Source organism: Camelus bactrianus, chromosome 16 (assembly GCF_048773025.1).
Source record: "Camelus bactrianus isolate YW-2024 breed Bactrian camel chromosome 16, ASM4877302v1, whole genome shotgun sequence".
NCBI lineage: Eukaryota > Metazoa > Chordata > Mammalia > Artiodactyla > Camelidae > Camelus > Camelus bactrianus.
Window position 1 is genome coordinate 590,557 of NC_133554.1, and position 10,736 is coordinate 601,292.

At 58.7% G+C, this 10,736-nt stretch overlaps 1 long non-coding RNA gene across 1 annotated transcript; it reads left to right on the forward strand.

The window, feature by feature from the left end:
- The first annotated feature begins 4,999 nt into the window (after positions 1 to 4,999).
- LOC123612812 (uncharacterized) lies at positions 5,000 to 8,004 on the forward strand. Its single transcript, XR_006720090.2, has 3 exons — positions 5,000 to 6,453; positions 6,662 to 7,626; positions 7,763 to 8,004. It is a non-coding gene; the product is annotated as an uncharacterized LOC123612812 (long non-coding RNA).
- The last annotated feature ends 2,732 nt before the right edge of the window (positions 8,005 to 10,736 follow it).

Consider the following 10,736-nt stretch of genomic DNA (forward strand, 5'->3'; position numbering starts at 1 on the left):
CCTACGCACGAGCTCTGAGCCTCTGCTCCGTGCTGGTGCTGCTGGAGGCAGAGCCGTGCAGAAAACGGGAGATTTCTGGCTGTTCTAACGGGGAGGGCGTGGGAGGTGCTGTTCACTCCCTGCAGCTGCTGTGGGTCTAGGTTTTTTATTGAAACCAAAGTAGGCCAAGTGCGTCTGGGCGCGGAAGCTCTCCGTGGGGGCGGTGCTCCCGTCCACTGTGGGGCTGGATCAGGACAGCCAAGGCCGGCTCTTCCTACTGCAGGACGACTCCTTTGTCTGAATGACCCAGTAACACCCTTCTGTCTTTGTCTCTGTCATCGGACGGAAGCCGTGTTGTTACAATCCTGGTCTTCAGGGCCACCTAGCTCAGCAGCTTCCGGACCGGGCTCCTGGGGAGCCCCTGGGGCTGGGGTCACCGGGAGGGATGGGGTCTGAGAGCAAGGGGCTTCTCAGCCTCACTTCTTCACCAGAACAGCGCCCCTCCCCCCAGCTTACGGCCTGGGCTTCCAGCCTCCGTGTCTGAGGTTCAGAGGGAACAGAGCACCTGGAACAAACCCCAGGCTGAGCCCAGATTTTCATATTCCCTGTGAGCTGCAGACCAAGACAGAGTGTTGGGCACAGCCCCGGGGAGGACAGCGCATGGCCTGGGGTCCCCTCCAGGGAGCCCTCATCCTGCACCCGGCCCGCGGTGCTTGCGCAGTGAGGGAATCCCGGCCGTGTGCCACCCCGACCCCCAGCCAGCCGGGATCACTACTTCAACTAAATGCTGATTTCCATCCTTGGTGCCACGGACCCTCAGAGGGAGCACGTGTTGGGGGGTGCTGAGGGCCCACCGGGGGCTTCGAGCAGGTTATGCAATCGAGCAGAACCTGGTTCTCATTTGTCACATGGAGGTGAAGACGCCTGCCCTCTGCACTTCACAGTTTTCTCCCGAGGATCAAAATGAGAGGATTAAAGGCCCAGGCATGGGGCTTCCTGGATCATGAGAAGGCAGAGACGGAAAACATGTGCTGGGGGTGGCCCTCAGGCTGCCAGCTTTTGCGTCACCAGTTAAGGGCATTGAAAGGAACCTCACGTCACCATCTGTCACGGGGTCAGTGTGCGGGCTTGTCCCAGGCAGCTTTCCAGGGGCCCTTGGTCTGAAAACAGCTTTAGTTAAAATAAGGAGGGTGGTGCTGAGTGCTGGGTGGGCGGTGAAGAGAGAGGATCCCTGGACGCTTTGCAAACATGAGAAGCACTGCGGGTCACGGCGTGGACACCAGCGGCCGGCACCCCTGCAGGTCCCCGAGGGGACAGGCAGCTGGACTCACAGCACAGTCTCTAATCGTGTTCCGAGTTTGCATTTTGGGGGAATTTAAACCAAATGAGTTACAAGCCACGGATATAATTTTGACGGGAAAAGACGAGGACAGAGAGCCAGCAACGCGTCACCGCGGCAGGACCCTGCCGCCTCCTCGCTGCCTCTTCTGTCTCTGTGGGAGTCATCAGGCCTCTAGTGACGTTCGCTGGGAAGACGTGGGCAGGAAACTGCACTGTCCTGGGCAGGAGACCCGTGGAGCCTGACTGCGCCGCGCTCTGCTGGGCGGGGGCGGCGGCCGCTGTGCCGGTGGCGGCTGGTGTCAGGGCCGTGCCCTCTGGGATGCTGGGGGCCACACCCAAGAACGGGGAGGCTCAGGTGTGCCCCAAGCATGCAGGGGGAGCCCTAGGCCCTGAGACAGGCCGTCGGGGTTGGTTCCAGCATCACCACCGGCATCCTGGTTTGCAAAGCTCCCCTGAAGAACCGCGTCCTTTGCTGTCAAAGCGACCCTCTCAGCCTTGGGGATTCAGGCCCTTTGTGATCTAGTTCTTGGATTTAGACGAGCCTGGTCCCATTTCTGCCCCAGGCATTGACTGCATCCCCACGGCTGTGGTTCTGTCAGCGTCTGATTGGAACGCGCAAGCTGAGTTCAGGCCTTCAGGTAGGGCTCCACTGGGGGGCCTTCCGCTGCATGCGGCTTTGGCTGGGGTCACGCAGGAGGGCTTGACCAGCCACTGGCGTGGTCTGGAGCGTCCAAGAACACCTCCCTCACACACCCGGTGGCTGGGCTTGGCGGGGACTCTCCACGTGGCCTCTGGCCAGGAGCTGGGCGTCAGCCTGGGAGCTCAGGAAACGTGCCCCGAAGCCGGCCCCTTGGGCCCAGACCTGTGTACCTGTTTATCTATTTACTATTTATCTCCTCTGCTTCATCCTCAATTTCAAAGGAAGACCTAAAGCAGGTAAAGGGCTGAAACAGAAGAGTGGCCGCAGTTCTGCACGCCCCCTGGAACCACATCCTTCCAAGGGGACTTTGCACGTCCTCCCTTCAGCCAGCTTGTCCTGTGGCCACTGAAGGCAGCAGGAGGGACACTGTGTCCGTCCCCAGACTCCCCCCCCTCAGACCCTGCGATGCCGAGTGTGCCCAGGCCAGCCTTCTGGGGGTCAAGGCTGGTGGAGGAGCCAGGCCTCCCGGCAGTGGAGCAAGCCCGCTGGGGCAGGTGCTGCCAGCCCAGCGTCGCTGCCCTGCAGACTCGTGAACAGGAGGGAGCCACAGGCCCCGGGCGCTTTGCTGCACCACCAGCCCAACCGGCAGCCGGCACCCCCATCAGGGCTTGACTGCTGGCGTCCGAAGGTCTCTGTTGGAGAGGAGCTCAGGGGACGAATTAAACCCCGAGAAAGGGAGCGTCAGTGGAATTTGAAGCCTTGCAGCAACGAAGTAAGAAGATTTGTTAGAGCCAGGAGCCCCTTTCGACCTCTAGCCGCCAGTGCCCGTCACCACGCAGCTCCTCTGGGCTCTGCATCCAACCAGAGGTGGTGCTCAGCCAGTGACAGGTGGGGCCCAGGCCCCAAGGAATCAGAACCACTCCAAACAGGGCTCTGCCGAGTTCTGTTCCAGGTGCTGGGCACACGCCAGTGAGGAACAGTCCACATCCAACAGCCACGAGAGCCAGTGTCTCCAGGGGAAGAGCTAAGAGCTAAGTGGGTCACAGGGGACCCAGAGCCAGGCTGGGGAATGGAGGGCACTGAGTGACTGCACATGCACTTTGAAAGGTTCCCAGAGAAGGTGACACCTGAGCAAAGACATGGAGAGAGTGGGGCCACTGAGTACCTGGAGGAGCAGCATTCCATGCAGGGAAACAGCAGTGCAAAGGCCCTGAGGCAGGAGTGAGCCTGGCTTGTTCTAAAAGCAGCCCGGGGCCATTGTGGCTCAGGTTTACTGAGAGGGGCAGCAGAGGGGAGGGAGCGGCCTAGGAAACGTCCAGGTGGGGCCGTTTGGAGACGGCAAGGACGTGGCTCTGGCCCAGGGACCCAGGAGGGCTCTGTGGGGCAGGATCTGGTCCCCAGCTGCCGTGTGCAGTGGGGCAGTGGTGGCCCTGGGAGTGCTGCAGGTGGCACGGACCAGGTGGGCTGGGCTCTGATTCCAGGTCTGTGTTGAAGATGGTGTTTGAACTGCTCTGACCCCCACAGCAGCCTCCAGGAAGGCCCACTTATCAGATGAGGAGACAGCCTCGGGGAGGTGACCTGACACGTCCCAGGCTTGCCCAGAGCAAAGCGCCTGCTTCTCGCAGTGGAGCCTGCGCTTTGAGAGACGAGGGGACATACTGGGAGCCCAGGGACACACAGGTGGGGGCCAGGCCGCAGTCCCAGAGATCACACTCTTCTAGAAACTCCAGGGCCCTGCTCTTCCCATCGGTCAGCCTGACGCACATGGGGGCAAGTGCCTGGGCTCGCGGGGCTGCCCAGTGGGTGGGGGTGTCCGCCCTCACAGTCCCTTACACAGAGCCGGCTAATGCAGAGGCCTGCACCTCTCTCCCCTCAGGTTGGGTCTGGGAGGGGCCTGTGGAATGCATAGGAGCCCGTTGTTCAGATCTAGCCTGGGCTGCAGGGGCTGTCCCAGGCATAGGGGTGGAGGCAGTAAGGATGGGGTGGGGGTGGGGGGCTGAGCAGGGGACACCCTCCCCTACCTGTGTGGTGCTTATTTCAGAGTCTGACCTGGCAGAAGGGTGCCCTGTGCTACCAGCACCCACACACAGTTCCCAGGGCTCCCAGCCTCCCCAGGGTCACCACCCTCTGACCCCAACCCTACAGGTCAGTCTCTTCTCGGGACCGCAGGGCCGTCTGTGAGGCTCAGTGCGAGGTCCACCGCACCCCCAGCCACCATCCTCCTCCATCCACGGCTCTTCCCACTTGGGCCCCCGCTGGGTGTGTCCTGGGAGACCCGTCCCACTGCCGTTTCCTGGATGGTTGGACCAGTTCCATGGAAGGGCTTTAAAGGACTGTGCCGTTTAGGGAGCAGATGCCTCCCGTCTTCTCTGCCTGCAGGGTCACCCTGCACCAGAGCCCCTGGTCATCTGGGGCCGTGTAACTGTGGGCCCTTTCCTTTGTGCCTCTGTGGCCCCCGAGGGGTCCCACCTGCAGCTGCAGTCAGAGGGCGGCCTTGGGCCTCCTGGAGCCGCCCCTCCGTCCCCCTCTTTCCCGAGGTCGGCTCTGGCCTGCCCGCTGCCCCTCCTGACCGCATCTCAGGTTCTCAGACTCCACGTGTCCAAAGCAGAGCTCGCTGTCTGCCTCTCAGCCCCTCAGCCCATGTCCTCCTCCATTTTTTTCCTCCTCAGTGACCTCAAAGGGGATCCGGCAGGGCTCCTGCCGCTCAGCCCAGCCCCGGCCAGATGACGTCAGTCTGTCCTAGTGTCGCCAGGATTCCTTCTTCTCTCCACCCTACGGCCGTGACCACAGGCCAGACCGAGAAGGAGCTCCCCAGATTCTGCGGATGAGGCCAAATCCGACCCCAGCCCTGCAGCTGGTGGGGAGCCCCCACAGTCTAAATCCGCACGTGGCTCTCCTCTGCCCAAATCCTGGTGCTGGAAGCACAGCTGATCTCAGCACCATGAAGACAGACACAGAGGACGCCCTCCCTGCAGGTGGGATGCAGGCTGGGTGCCGAAATCGGCTCACAAAAGGGAAAAACAAAGAAAGGTGAGCCGGGTCTGGCCACACCACGGAGCCCAGTTTACAGGGAGGACAAGGGACACCGCTATGCTCTTGTCCCTGGCGAGTCCCAGGCCAAACGGCTCAGTCTCACCTGGCAGGACATGACCTCCTTGAGGGCAGGAATTTGGGGAACTGGTGTATCATAATGATCTAAAGTGGTGTTGACGCACAGTAGGTGCTTAGTAAGTACTTGTTGGAAATGAGTGGCTGAATATATAAATGAATTAAAAAGTCCATCCTTTTATGGCTGAATAATTTTCTGTCGTATGGACAGACCACTTCTTGTTTATCCATTCATGAGTCAGTGGACACATTGCCCTCGCCTCCTGGCTGCTGTGACTGTGGGCGTGCAAACATGCGTTTGTGTTCCTGCTTTCAGTTCTTTGGGGTGTGTGCCTAAGAGTGAAACTGCTGAATCATCTGGTAATCCTATGTTTAATTTTTGGAGGAACCACCACATTATACCCAGTTCAATTGAACACCAACTCGACAAATGTTTATTGAGCTCTGACAATTTAGACAGAGAAAACTGACGTACGTAGGAAAGCAAGGGCCTGTGAAAACAAGCCGCCCTGTCTGCTGTGACTGCCGGGAAGCAGGCCCCACAGGACCGGGCCTCGCTGAGAGCCTCACGTGCAGATGGATGGCCCGACCCCGGAGGATTCCAGGAGGGTTCCTTTATTAGTGTGGGTCTGCGTCTGTTTCCCCTGGGCCCCAGCAGGACTGCCTCTTGGCCTTCTGGGGGAGAGGAGGGCGACCCTGGAGAAGGCGCCGTCCTACGGCTTTCAGTGTGCAGGTCTTTCCCTCCTCAGTTAAATTTCTTCCCAGATCTTTTGTTCTTTCCGATGCAGTTGTTGTGTGATTGTCTCCTCTGTTTCGCTTTCTGTTAGCTCGTTGTTAGCGTGTGGAAATGACAGATTTGGGCGTCCTGAGTCGTGTCCCGCCGCTTCGCCGACTCCCCTGACGGGCCCTGGCAGGGTTCGGGAGGCGTCTTCAGGATCTTCTGCGTGTGGTGTCGTGTCCTCTGCAAACAGGGACAGTTCTCCTTTTCTTTCCGCTCTGGATCCCTTTTGTGTCATTCTCTGGCCTGGCTGCTGTGGTGAGACCTTCCAGGGCTGCGCTGAATGAAAGCAGGGAGGGTGGGCGTCTTTGTCTTGTTCCTGATCTTCGAGGAGAAGTTTTCAGCTCCTCACGTTGACTGTGATGTTAGCTGGGGGCTTCTCACATGGGGCCTTTATTGTGTTGAGGTGTGCTGCCTCTGTGCCAGCTTGTTGAAGGCCTTTGTCATAAGGGATGTTGAAGGAAAGGAGGTTGACACCTGCTGCAATGTGGGTGAAACTGAAGGACGTTGTGCTCAGTGGAGCCAGTCACAGAAGGACGAATGCTGTGTGACTGCACTTAAATGAGGCCCTAGAGCAGCCGGATTTACAGAGACAGAGAGCAGAAGGGTGGGTACCAGGGGCTGGGGGGTGGGGGGCGGGGGTTTCTGTTTTGTGGGAACAGAGTCTCAGTTTTGCGAGATGAAAAGGCTCTGGAAGTGGACGGTGGTGATGGTGGCAGAGCAGGGTTCACTCAAACATGGTTAAGACGGCTAAGGTGTACGTTATGTTGATTTTACCACGATCAAAAATTAAATCCGCTTCTGAAATTGACCAGGTGTTTCCAGGTGCCGCACTGTTTTCATGCTGCTTTGGGCAGAGTGTCCAACACGATACGGAAGCCGGGAGAGAGGACCAGCCCTGCTGCCCCTTACTTGGGCCTAAGGTAGAAGCCTTGCTGTTTTGGTTTTGCGCGAAGCGCCTTGGCTCTCCTGCTGCCAAGATGCCCTAAGTGCAAGCAAAGTGCTAAGATTTCTGGTGGCGCCGAGGTGGCCCCAGGGGGTGGGGGGGGGCCTGGTCATAGGACCAGGACGGGAAGGCCCGTGTGTCTGGGCTGCGGGCACCACCGGGCCCCACGAGGTGAAGGCAGCCTTTGCTCTCAGCTCCGTGCTCCACAGAAAGGAGCTAGCCTGGCCTGCTCTGCTTCTGCGACGACGGGGAAAATCTCCCCATGCCCACTGGCAGCCATACACTCTCTGTGGTTTCTGTCTGGGGGAACAGCAGCCGGGGGAAGACAAACACGAAGACGGGGATGGGCCGGTGCTGACCCGGACACTCGGTCCCTGCTCGGCGGGAGGCCACTGGGAACAGAAACCCTGCCCGGCCCTGAACCCACAAACAGCCCTTGGCTGGGATCCTACAGGGCTTCTGATGAGCACAGCCCACCCCCTGACACAGAAAACCCAACTAGACACACACAGGTGCCTGCAAGACACCAGGCCAGGCGCCGGGCACTCAGCTCCCAGGCTCTCTCCGGAAAACGGGGCTCACCGGGGTGAGGACACCGTGCTGGGGTGTGCCAGACCAGCAGGGCGGCGGGGAGGAGGGAGACGGTGCATCAGTGTCTCAGGGCGAAGCAACCCCAGGAACACACAGTAGGGCGGGACCCAGGCGCCACCTCCAGCAGCCACAACTTTGGGAAAGTTACCGGCTCCTCCAGGGCCGCAGTCTCGTCACCAGTGAAATGAGGACAATCACAGAAAGCGCCTGCCCCCTGCCCAGCGACTGGATGAGACACTGCAGGTGAAGCACTTGGCCAGCCGCCCAGAGGGTGGTTAGGACGCACTCGACTCTGGCGGTCATTAAAAGAACAAGTGTTCTGTGCTTCAGTCCATTTAAGAAGCCATTTTGTAACGTGTGCTTGTGCATGCCCATGCAGGAACTGGCGGTGGAAACAGGAGCCAGCCTGTGAGGACCGCTGAGACACGACACCTGTCCTGGCTGGTCAGCTGGACACCGGACGTTTGGCCCAAAGCAGGAGGCAGCTGGGGTCTGTCTGCGTCTTCTCATTTGTGTTAGTGCATTTCCTTGGGTGGTGGAGGAAGGGCGTGTCCATCTCCCGGAGACGGTTCGTTTTGGATCATTGGTCTTTCTAAGGCCGTAATAAAAAAGTGAAATCCACTGCGTTTGCTTGTTATCGCTGTGAAACCCATTATTTCCTGGTTGTGACGATGGAATTCCACATCACGTGAACTTAAGCAAAAGTAAACAAGCAACCCTCCACCCACAGAAAGGGGATTTACCGTCTCACGTAATTGGAGAGAACAAAGATGGGTCTTAACAGCTTCAGGCACAGCAGGATCCAGGCGCTTAAATCGCCTCTCTCCTTTTCCTCTTCACTGTTTGTTAGCTGAAAGCTACACTGTAAGCCCTCACTCATGACTGCAGATTGAGAGAGAGCCTCTCTCCTTCAGAGCCCACATACTGGACTTCACGGAGGGGTTCCGATGGCCTGGCTTGGTCACTTGCTCTCTCCTTGGGCCAATAACTCTGGACAGGGAAATAGGGCACCATGCTGGCCAGACCTGGGTCTCACATTCACCCCTGCAGCCGGAGGATGGTGTGGCCAGCAGCCCCACAGGACTCACGTGAGACAGAGGAGGACTACAGCAGATAAAACTGTCTACACTGGTGAGGCTTTGCAGGGGGTGAGTTGTGTACCCTCCAGGCACTCGGGGGCCGCAGCCTTTGTCCCGGCCCTTCACCTGCGGAGTTCATTGAGGGATCATACAGGGCCACAGTCCAGGGAGACGCCATGCGCTGAGTCAGGCACTGCTATTTGGGGGAAATTCCTGCCATCTTGTTTTCCTTTGCCTAAAACTGCCACTTCCGTGTTGGAGGAGGCAGGGTGGCAGGAAGCAGGGGTGAGCTGTCCAAAGACGGCTGGTTTGCAAACATTCCTGGAAGGTCAGCGTTGACATCAGCCGTCAGGCAGGACCTCTGGGAGTCGTTAACCCACGGAAACAGAGCAGTGAGGAGGGTCGGCGCAGGGGCTGCGAACCGTGAAGACACGTCTCCTCCGTGAAGTGTGACGGTCCCCGAATGGACTCTGTAGTTGTTTCAGATAATGCCAGTGCCCGGCCCTGCCCTTTCAGATTGAGGGGACAGACGGCCGGGCACTGTGGGGTCAAGTTAAACGGCTTGCAAGGCCTGTTTAAGATAATGAATTGAACTGCTCCGACAGTTGCAGGAGCAATCTCAAAGTTGGAGAGCAGCAGTGTGCAGCGTGGAGGTGTCTCAGGGCCGGTCCGGGTCTGACCGTGCCCTGTAGCCCGGCCCGCCCTTTCCTGGACCACGGACCGCGCTACCTTCAGTTCACGCTTCTCCTAGCTCCTCCTCAGCTTGTTTGGACTCTGTGGGGCCGTTCAGAAGCTGCTGTTTGGCCCAGATCTGGAATCCGGAGCTGAGTCAAAGCACACGTCTGATTTCAGAACCCTGAGCCCATCCAGGCTCAACGTAGGAACGCACTGTGGACAAAGGTGTTAGTGGGTCCACAGAGGTAGGTTCCGCCTGGGAGCCTGTGACGGTGACTTTACTTGGAAACAGATGAAATGAAGGCTCTCAAGATGAGATCATCATGGATTGTCCCATGGCGGTGCCCTGGTAAGAGCCGAAGAAGTGACAGACGCAGAGAAGCCACGGGATGTGGCCACCGCTAGCAGAGCTGGGAGGGGCGGGAAGGACCCTGTCCTGGGGCTTCCAGAGGGAGGGCGGCCCGGCGACTCCTCGATTTCAGACGGGGAACGAGTCTGTGTGGTTGTCAGCCCCCGCTTTGTGTCTGATGGTCATGGCTGCACAGGTGGCCTTCTCAGACCGTGGGAGGGAAAAAATGACCAAAAGTGACTCGAGAAGAAGCAACTGCCCGGCCAGTCCCCAGCTGCGGCAGTCTTAGCCTCGCTCCCAGAGTTAGCAGCCGTTCCTCCGCGTTTCCTCATTTCTTTTTAATGCTCCATGAAACCCAAGTACAGTCCAGACCCCAGGCACCTGGGCTCGCATGGCCGGCTGACCCACCAGACCGTCAAACCCAGCGGAACAGCCCCTCCTGCTTCCAGATGCACCATCGCGTTTGTTCCTAACTCCACTTTGCTTGGAAGTTATTTAAAGAAGTTCTGATACAGCGAACCGAGTTGTCTTTTAACTGTTTACATACCACTTCAAAACAGGCGTTCTTCAAAAGTCCTTTGGCTGAGTCTGCCAATCTTCAAGGGCCCCGCTTTGATTGACTCAAAGCCAGGTACACCAGCACGGGATGTGAGCGGACAGAGACTGAAGGCTCTGGGCTGTTAGATAATTTCATCATTTCCCTTTAAAAAGCTCTCAGGAGTCAAATAAAACGACTTGGGGCAGTAGTTCTCAACTCTGACTCACCTGGACTCATTTGAGGAGCTTGGAAATAACAAGAGCAGTGTTTCAGCCTCTCTCCAGGTCAGTTCATCAGACTCTCTGGGGGGACCTGGGCAAGCAGCCGCCTGGTTGGGTAGAGCCCACCTCCCGGGCTCTGTGGAAGCCCCCCATACCAGACCTGCCCCTGCCTCCGTGCGGCCTGGGTCAGGCCTGGGCCCAGGGCTGGCAAGCAGGCATGCTGCCCCTGGCCTCTGAGTCGGGGCTGTGATGCCAAGCCGTAGGGCCCCGCAGGACCCCTTATGCAATGGGTGCGCCAGGCTCCCAGGGCAGCATCCAGTGTTGACGATGATGGTGGTACAAACTGAGGACACAGACTCAGAGAGGCCAGTGACTCACCTGGGACCCCAGACCCTGGACAAGCAGAGCAGAGCTGGGATCTGCAGCTCCAGGCCGGAGTTTTAGGCGGTGTCCTGGGCAAGGTGGCCCCCAGGTCCCACTTTGTGACCCGC